Source organism: Dipodomys spectabilis, unplaced genomic scaffold, assembly GCF_019054845.1.
Source record: "Dipodomys spectabilis isolate Male_0828 unplaced genomic scaffold, ASM1905484v1 ptg000583l, whole genome shotgun sequence".
Lineage (NCBI taxonomy): Eukaryota > Metazoa > Chordata > Mammalia > Rodentia > Heteromyidae > Dipodomys > Dipodomys spectabilis.
In genome coordinates, this window is record NW_024871260.1 from 271,300 (window position 1) to 281,986 (window position 10,687).

Genomic DNA, 10,687 nt, shown 5'->3' on the forward strand with positions numbered 1-10,687 from the left:
TAGGCCTAAAAAACCTCTAGCAGCAAGTTGAAAATCCTGGCCAGTTGTAGTGGAAGAGGCAAAAGGGAGGCAGCACACGGCAGATCTCCCAGTCCTGGAGGAGATTAGGACTCTTCTCACCTCCTATGGAGGCAGATTCTGGTTCTTAACCTCAGTTGAGTTGTCTTAATTGTCTGACTGTTGGAGGTGCCTTCTGGTGCTGTTTGCTTATATCTGTCTGACCATTTGGTTTGTTTGTTTGGTCAACTGTCTGTGTCTGTTTTGCTTGTCATTTCTGTCTAAATGTCTGAGAACCACAAGCATGGGAGAAATGTCAGGATGAGGTGGAAAATTTCCTGTCAAACCTATGTCTCCAATTCCAGTCACAGATGTTGGAGAAATCTCGTGATGAGGTGGAAGATCTCCTCTCAAACTTAGTGCTGACAAAATTCCAAGGGGAAGGCTTATTTGGCTCAAGCAGGAAAAGTAGGAAACAACTTCTGTTTAAGTTTATTCTGAAATCACCTGATTGTTTTCTTTTTACAGAAATGCATCAAACTTCTGTTTCCATACATTTTGGAAATGCTTTTAGATCACTTTTCTTATTTTCAGGGAAAAGCCAGGGCATTACTGTTTCCCAAGATCACTTCTGCACTCTCTCCTAAGTAGATTGGCCATCCCTTAAGGGAACTGACTGCAGGAGAGATACTTTAGGTTAACCCTTCTCTTCTAGGTTCAGAGAGTAATTTTGGGACTCCTGGTCACCAAAATCAGCTCCCCTTAACACCCAAACTCACAATTCTCTGAAAAAAACATAGTCTATATTCTGTGGGGGTTTTTTGTTGTCCATTTGGACATCTCTCGGGAAATAAAAGTTCCAGCTTTGCCTGGGGTCTGGTCACAGACGTGCTACATTTTGTCCCTCTGTTGGAACAGTCAAGAGTTGGGACATGCAAGTTTGCAGCACTTGTGTGGTCCCCTACAAGTTTTAGACTGCATCGCCCTGCAGAGAAGATGAGGGCCTAGACAGCTGTGAGCCTCATTTGGACATTTGGCTGGTCTTAACAGTAAAAATAAGATTGTAACGTGCTCTTGTCTAAAAAAATTGGAGAAAAGACAGAGTCAGACCAGTTTCAGTTGACCATCACCCAGCCTTCCACCAACTGAAGTTATTCACAAGGCCAATTGGTAAAATGCCTTGCTCAACACCCAACCCCTGAGAAAATGAAGTTCAGCAATGGTACTTTGTTAACTAAGATTTAAGTTAAGATATTTTTATCTAAAAATTCTGGAAACTGTAAGACTGATTTTCATTTTTGTGTGCTTTATGGTGTGTGTGAGTATGTGAACGTGTTCAAGATGCAAATCGTCCACATGCTGTAAAAAATTTTTTGGATGAGGTTAAACTCTAAGGAAGGTCATCAGATTTGGATGCCAAATGTCTTAAATGGTTATTGTATTGTTTTAAAGAGGAACTTTAGTTAAAAGACTTTCTATGAATTCTTAAATTTGAAAATCAAAAAATCTGTATTTTTAAATTTGGTATTTTTATAACGCAAAGGCTGTTTACACTGCAATCTAATTATCTGGCATAACAAAAAGGCATTGACTACTTGGGATTTAGTCCCCTCTGCTAAAATTTGGGAATAAATATTAGAAATTTAAATATAAAGGTTTAACACTGTCAAAGACTTTACCTGTTCTGTCTAAAACTGTATTTCATTCAAGAACCAAGAGAAATGAAAAGGTCTCTGTTGCGATCTAAGTTTTTCCCTATCTTTAGAAGTGAGGGGTGAACAAGCAGAAGTGCAGCTCATCCGGTCATGCATGGTGGGACAGACCCTGGAGGGATTCCACATATGGTGGAGGAGGTAAAGCTGGCAGAAAGGCAGTTCATCTAACCCTAGAGAGTTGGATTGGGTGCATGACCATTCCTTAGGAGGGTCTGAGTGGCCTATCTTTGTCATGTCCCTTTTCCTTGCAGATAGACACTGGAAACATGATGGTAAAATGAGTGATGTGATTATGTGATTGGTATTGCTAAAACTGCCCCTAGGATGTATTATAATTGGAAAATGCTTACAAAGAGGGTTAAAAGTTTATCTGAATAAAGTGATTTGCTTTCAGTGATATTCTGCAATTGGATATAAAACAAGCAGCCAAGAGGCAATCAGTGGTACCTAGCCTCAAGATTTCAAGGGATTTTTTCAAAATGCAATAAAACTAATGTATAAAATGTTAAAGCATAGATGAATAAATGGCTTAAAAAACTAGGAATGGATTGGCTGGAAAGGTGGCTTAGTGGTAGAGTGCTTGCCTAGCATGCATGAAACCCTGAGTTTAATTTCTCCATACCACATATACAGAAAAAGCCAGAAGCAATGATGGGGCTCAAGTAGTAGAGCACTAGCCTAGACCGAAAGAAGCTCAAGGACCAGGACTAGCGAAAAACAAAAATAAAAATAGAAATGTGTTCCTGGACATAAATTTGAAAGTAAAATTGTTCTTAACATTTGCCTCTAAGTGCATAAAGGGGAAATTAGGATTACTAAAATAATTGCTTAATTGCAATTTCAGTTTGCTCTTATAGGTTTTTTGTAACAGTTCCCAGCAGACCCACAACAAGGAGTGAGGATTTTTAAAAGTTGGTCAGATATAACTTTTGGCCCATAATAAGATCCAGGTAAGACCATGTTTTAGAAAACTATTTCTAACGAACACCTTTATTGCTTTTAATTGGAGTGAAGTGGCCTTTTGTAAGACTCATTGATCTACAAGCTGTAGTCTAAATCCAGCCAGGGTAGAGAAAGGTCCTGGTGAGACTGTCACCTCTAATCTGACTGCAGAGTTCTGGAAAAGCAAGCAGAGTTGCTTTGGGGTTCAAAGTGGTAGAGTGCTAGCCTTGAGCTGCAGAGCTGAGGAACAGTATTCAGGACCTAGGGCTTCTCCTATTCCTGTAAAGTTTTCAGGATGTCTGTTTTGACTCTGTGGTCTTTTTTCCATTTGAAGTTAATTGTGGTGCAGGATGATATATAAGGATCTAGCTTTAGTTTTCTAAAGGTGATTAACCAATTTTGCCAGCACCATTTACTGGAGGCTGTCTTTCTTCCATTCTAATTTTTTCGCAGCCCATCTCTTCTAATCTAGAGATTCCTGTTTAGATAAAGTTCAAAGACAGCATTACATCACCTAGAGGAGACTACATCATCCTGACCACCTTAGTTAGGGGGAAAGTGGACTGGACTCTTGCCTGACTCCATTACCATAACTGCTTTCCAGTAAAAAACTGCTTTGGATCTGCCAAAAGTAAGACTTTGGTTGTGGGACATTCTTTCTGCGGGAAATGAATTTGAACCTTCTTTCCCAGGTTAGGCAGGGTAAGGTTTACTAAGTTCAAGCCCCCTGTCTATATGGATGCCATCCATATGGAGCCAACTTTAACTGTTGGAGAGTCCTTAAATTACAAAGGAAACAGGCCAGGCAAAAGTTTGGATCTCTTACAGAAAAATCACTGATTTGGTTTCATGTATACAAGAATAAAAAGGGAATGAATGAAGTAAAGGGGCAAGTCTGGCAGGAGCCATATTGGCCACATGGACTGGCATCTTGTCTTCATCATGGGGTAAGGAAAGGCCTCTACCCTTCATCTGCTTCCAAGGTAGTGGGTATGCCCTGGAGGCAGAGACGGGCACTTGGCTGAAATGTTCACAGACAGACATGTTCACAGAGACACATGTGGCATGGTGTAATGGCAGCTGGTGTGGTCTGGCCCGGCCCTAAATAGTGTCTAAGCAGGGGACAGTTCCACAAGTTACTGAATCTGTCAGTCCAGTGCCTGGGACTGGTAATTTCTCCTGACTCCTGACTCATCTCCAGTCATCATGGCTTCCCAATTCATCTTTCCAGTGGAGCTGAATTGGCTTGTTGGTTGGTATTTTTTTTTTGTTTTTTTTTTTCTATTGTGAAAATATTGTACAGAAGGGTTACAATTACATGGGCAAGATAATGAGTACATTTCTTATCAAGCATTTTGCCTCCTTCTTTGTTTCCCCTTCCCATCCTCCCCCTGCCCCCTACCCAGTCCTCCTCACCCCCCCACCATTTTGTTCTTTGTTTCCTCTCTGACCTGTTTCCTAACTGTGTTTTGTGTATTTGGGGGCGAAAGCCTTTTGTAACAATGGGTGGCCTGCAGCCTGCTAACTGTGTAATAAAGACTCCATTGTTCCATACCTAAATGTGGGTTATAGAGTGACTCACCATACAATATGGCTAATGAAGATCTTCCAGTCTGTAGGCTTTCTATTCATCTTGCTAGGTATGTCCTTTCCCGTGCAGAAGCTCTACAGTTTAATAGTCTAATTTATCCAATCTTTGATTCGTTGTGATTCTGGAACGGTATTAAGGAAGTTTAAACCTGTGGCAAGGAACCCTTGTGTTTGTCGTATTCTTCCCTGTAATATTTTCTGGGTATCTGCTTTTACCTTGAGGCTTTGATCCATTTGGAATTGATTCTGCTTTCAGGGCTGCATACAAACATGTAATTTCAGTTTAGAAAGACAAGTTTTTAACAACAATGCAGATTTTGAGGCTGGGAGTGGTAGAGTGCTCGCCTTGCATGCATTCGATTCCTCAGCACCACATAAGCAGACAAAGCTGAATGTGGCACTGTAGCTCAAGTGGTAGAGCACTACTAGCCTTGAGCTGAAGAGCTGAGGGACAGCACCCAGGTCCAGAGTTCAGGCCCCATGACTGAAAAATGAAACAAAACAAAACACAGATTTCCTTTTCTAAAATCAACTGTTGGTTCAATTCTTGGTTTACATATTTTTTTCCGTAAAGTACAAGTTCTGAATGATCATAGTTTCTTTAGTTCTTGTGCTTTATCTCCTTTGGCATTTCCTTAATTTGATGGAAACTTGGTAACCATACATACAAACTATCTTCACATTTTATTTCTTTTCTTCTTCTTCTTCTCCTCTTCCTCCTCCTCCTCCTCCTCCTCCTCCTCCTCCTCCTCCTCCTCCTCCTCCTCCTCCTTCTTCTTCTCCTTCTTCTTTGTTGGTCATGAGGCCTCAACTCTGGGCCTGGGCACTGGCCATCAGCACTTCAGCTCGAAGCGAGAGCTCTACCACTGGAGCAACAGCCCCAGTTCCAGCCTTTTCTGCTTATGTGGGTGCTGACGAATCAAACCTAGGGCCTCATGAATTTGAGGCAAGCACTCTACTACTGAGCCACCTTCCAACCCTACAGTTTTATTTCTTAAAACTAGGTCCAAATCTCAACATCCTAAAGCAACTGTGATTTGAACACACAGATGGACCATCTCTTCTTCTAAGACAGGCCACATATCAGAATTGAGCTTATTAGGAAATGAAATCTCAGACTGAGAAGGTAAGACAAAGATAAGAAATCTTTGTAGATAGCCTTTGGCACTATTGCTATCTACAAATTCAATGTGATACCTACCAATACGCAAACTTCATTTTTTAATGAAATAGAAGAAGAAATCCAAGAATTCATATGGAACAATAAAAGACCCTTATAGCAAAAATAATCCTTAGTAGAAAGTAAGGAGGAATATTAATACCAAATTTCAAACTCTACTACAAATCTATAGTAATCGAAACAGCTGGGGACTGGCAAAAGAACTGACCCGAGGAAAAATGGAATAGAAGTGAAAACCTAGAAATGAGTCCCCACACCTACAGTCACTTCATCTTTGATAAGGGAGCTAAAAAAATAGAATGCAAGAAAGACAACCTCTTCAGTAAATAGTACTAGCAAAACTGGTTAAACACCTGTATAAAACTAATGCTAGATCCTTATATATCATACTGCACCAGAATCAACTCCAAATGGATCAAAGACCTTAAAGATATTACAGGAAAAAATAGGAGAAACTCTATACTCCACAGGCTGAAATTTTCTTAATAAGGATCCAGAAACACAATAAATCAAAGGAAGCTTGGACAAACGGGATTCAATGAAAATTCAGAGCTTCTGCATTGCAAAGGACATAGCAAGCAATATCAATAGAAAACGCATGAATTGGGAGAAAATCTTCACTAGCCATATAATGGACAAGGGCTTCATATCTAAAATAAACTTAGAACTCAAAAAATTAAATCCTTTAGTTTTGTACAAGTGATTAACCAATTTTTCCATCACCATTTACTGAAGAGGCTGTCTTTCTTCCATTCTAATTTTTAGCTCCCTTATCAAAGTTTAGATGGCCATAGGTTCATTTCTGGGTTTTCAATTCTATTCCATTGGTCCTGAGGTCTGTACTTGTGCCAGTACCAAGATGATTTGATTACTATGGCTTTGTAGTAGAGTTTGAAATTTGGTATTGATATTCCTCCACCACTTTTCTATTAAGGATCGTTCTTGCTATTCGGGGTCTTTTATTGCTCCATATGAATTTTTGGATTGCCTCTTCTATTTCCTTGAAGAATGAGGTTGGAATATTGACAGATGTCTTATTGAATTTGTAGATAGCCTTGGGAAGTATTGCCATTTTCACGATGTTGATCCTCCCAGTCCAGGAGCATGGGAGGTTTTTCCACTTTGAAAGTTCTGTTTTGATTTCCTGTTCCAGGTTTTTACTGTGAGAAAAGCAGAAACAGTCAGATAAGTTGATTTTAAGTGAAATGAGCCCCAAGATAAGGACTCAAATGGTTTATCTTTCTTGCTATGTTTCTAACATATTTATAAGAGGATTTTTTTGTTTCTTTCTATGTCACTCCCCCACGGTATAACCCCTGTTTTCACTGTATTTGATGTTGGTATAATTTGGGGAGGGGAAGGGAAAAAATTGTTTAAATGGGGATACAGGAGGACCCATTGCAACAATGAAAATGTACAAGATGCTACAGTGACAAACACACTTTACAAAATTGGGGAGGATTGGTGTTGGGGTTGGCGGGGCTGGGGGGAGGAGGTATTGTGGTTTGGGATGGTAAAGGGAAACAAAGGAGGAGGCAACAATGCTTGATAAGAAATGTACTCATTACATTGCTCATGTAATTGTAACCCGTCTGTACGATATTTTCATGATACAAAAGTTATTAATAAAAAAATTGAATCATCCAACAATAAATCCTCAAAGAAACAACCTCCTGGTTATCAAGAAGGCTAAAGAATTAAAGAGAGACTTCTCTGAACAAAAAATACGAATGGCCAAAAGACCCTTGAAGAAATGCTCAATTTCTCTAGCCATAAAAGAAATGCAAATCAATACAACATTGAGATTGTACCTCACCCCAGTTAGAATGGCTGTAATCAAGAAAACTAATAACAACAGATGCTGAAGGGGATGTGGCCCAAATGGAACCTTACTACATTGTTGGTAGGAATGTAAACTTGTTCAACCACTTTTGAAACAAAAGACTCCACATAGAACTCTCCGATAACCCAGCAATCCTACTTTTGGGCATCTACCCAAATGATCACAAACAAGACCATACTAATGCTTCCAGCACAACTATGTTTATCGAAGCATTATTTACCATAGCTAAGGTAAAGAACCAGATGCTCCTAAGTAGATGAATGGATAAAGAAAATATTATCTATATCTATATCTATCTATCTATCTATCTATCTATCTATCTATCTATTTATCTATCTATCTATCTATCTATCTATCTATCTATCTATACCTACAATGGAATCCTATGCCTCCATCAGAAAGAATGACATAGGCCCATTTGTTGTGAAATGGTAAGACTTGGAAAAAAAATTAAGTGAATTAAACCAGGCCCAAAGAAACATGTCCCATTGTTTCCCTTATTTGCCATAACTAGTATAAGTTTTGGACAAGCAGAAAAGATCAAAAGCTATGTATATATGATCATATAAGATGATGTTTAGTGAAATGAACCCCGAGATAGTGACACAACTTGTTTTTCCTTTCTTGCTATTGTTTTTAATATATCTAAAGTGTACTATGTGATTTTTATTGTTTCTCTACTGTGTCTTTCCTCCATGGTATAATCCCTGCTTTCACTGTATTTGACATGGGTGCCTGAATCTTGTGTATACATTTTTCTAATTTGGGGAATGGAAGGGAAATAACAAAATGCTGAAACAAGGATACAGATTGACCTATTTTAACAATAACATGTACAAGACACTATGTTGAAAATGAACTTTACAATTTGGGGGGTGATGGGGGATTTGGGGAGGTGGGGAGTGAAGGGATGGTATGGGCAAAACAAAGGCAGAGGTAACAATGCTCTATAGGAAATGTATACATTACCTTACTCTTGTAACTGTAACCCCTCTGTATACTATTTTTAACAATAAAAATATAAAAAATGCCTGAGTAACATTAATTTCATTATGTTACCCAACCTATATACATACGTGCAAATAATTTGGAGAAGGATAAGACCCAGTTGATACAGAATAGGGGTAAAGTAACACTTTGTCGTCCTTCCTCTGAATTTCACTAAATTCAGTGCCTTTCAATAAATTCAGAGCTATGACAAAAATTCCTGTATTTTAAGGAGGGATCCCAGAAACCATGAGTGAGCAAGTAGGAAGAAATGAAACTAGAAAAGTGGAAAGCCTACACAAGAGTACATTTCCAAAATGATCATCACTGGGAACACATGGGAACTGGTTCTACTGGGAATTTCTAAGGATCCACAGAAAATGTAACTTAAAAATATCCGATTGTCAAAATATAGGAATATATATCCACATGTCCAAAAGCTAAAGATGTCAGATCATTTTCCACAGTGCCCAATTCAGTGTTTCTGCATCACCAGCTATGTTGACTTGTCAGCATTTTGTCAGTGCTTATATTTCAGAAAGGGATATTGGAAAGCAATGGAAGAAGGAGTGTGGGCCAAGAACTGAGAATCTCCTGGGTACAGATTCTGAACTTTGGAGGTTGCTATTTTCAGTGCCCCCACCCCCGATGATACTTAGCCATTCACATAAAGTCACAACAGGTTTGAAAATGGTTCAGAACAAGCATCTGCATAGGAGTTCATAAAGAGCTCCATTGACATGACCAAAATAGACCCCTGTCCTCAATGCCTGGCCAAATTCTCAGACTAAAAGATGCTTCCTTTGTTAAATATTGTAGCATATCCTGCCATTACAGATAGCAGAGCTCTGGAGCTTGGGCGAATGGAGGAGACACAGGAGCAGGCAGTGGAGCATTGCAGAGAGCCAGGGTGAGGGGGCGGAATTAGGGGCAGTGCCCAGCCCACCAGGGCCCCTAGAAGTACCAGGGGAACCGGTGGCAGTGTGTGCATGTGGCCTGTGGGCAGATGTGGTGCAGGAGTAGCATGGAGCAGTAGCCCATTTGGGCATGTGGCATCATGGACATGAATGTGTTCACCAAGAACCTGGACCAGGGGATTGAACAGCTGAATGAGTGCAAGCAGCTAACCGAGTCCCAGGTCAAGAGTCCCTGTGAGAAGACTAAAGAAATCCTTACAAAAGAATCCCATTTATAAGAGGTTCCATGTACAGTCATTTCTGTGGAGATGTGCATGAGCAATTTCAGTCTCATGGAACTGTTTAGAGTTGGTGGAAAAATCACCAGATACAAATTACTTGTTTATGTTGACAAAGGGTATTATTTACTTGAAACAGTCACACTGCTTGTAGTTCTGAAGGTACATTACCATGAATGGTTCACCATTCTTTGAGGAAATCATAAGAGCACACAACTGTATGATTTCTATGATGAGTGTTTAGGGAAATATGGAAATACAAATGTTTGGAAATACTTTACAGATCTTTTTGGCTCTTCATCTCACTGCCTTGGTGGATGGGCATTCCTTATGTCTACATGGTGTTCTCTCACCATTCATAGAAACACTGGATCACATCAGAGCACTTGATCTCCAGGAAGTTCCCCTTCAGGGTCTGTGACTTGCTGTGGTCAGATCCAGATGATGGTAGTGGTTGGGGTATATTTCCCTGAGGAGCTGGTTTCACCTTTGGGCAGGATATTTCTGAGACATTTAATCATGCCAATAAATGGTCTGACATTGGTGTGGCATAAGTTGGTGATGGAGAGATAAAACTGGTGCCATGACCAGAATGTAGTAACAAATTTCAGTGCTACTAACTATTGTTATCTTTGTGGTAACCAATTTGCAATCATGAAACTTAATGGCACTCTAAAATATTCTTTCTTCAAATTTGACCCAGCACTTTCTAGAGGTGAGCTACATATGATATGTCATACCCCAGATTACTTCCATGGTATCTCAAGTTTCAGAGTGCACATCTATGTTTAGAGACATGCTCCCAGCAACAGAACCAGATCCCACAGCTGAATCCATAGTCTGAACATCCTCTTCCTCATTTTCTCAAGCAAGGATTTTTTGGAGATATTTCATGTTTGATTTTTCTTGTTCTTTAAGATGAACTATTGGATGTTAAGTAAGATGCTCAACTTTCTCAGATCTTTCTTTTTTTCCAACAAGGTCTTGGATTTGGTAATATAGTCAGGAATTTGAACAAGCCTAAAGCAAATTTTCTTACTCTTTTCTGATAAACTATTTGCTTTCTTCTTTTGACCACCTCAATCCATGTTGTTAAGTTGATCGTCAACACACTCACGGCTCCAGTTTGGTAAATCCTGATTGTTCATACTTTCTTCAAAAGGAATTCCTTCTGTGGTAATGCTGGCTTTCACAAATAACTTTCCTCAGAAGCTAGTTTTTTCCACTCAGGAACACCG

General features: G+C 39.5%; 1 pseudogene; it reads left to right on the plus strand.

The window, feature by feature from the left end:
• Positions 1-9,311: 9,311 nt before the first annotated feature.
• LOC122100525 lies at positions 9,312-10,241 on the plus strand (annotated as a pseudogene).
• Positions 10,242-10,687: the final 446 nt, after the last annotated feature.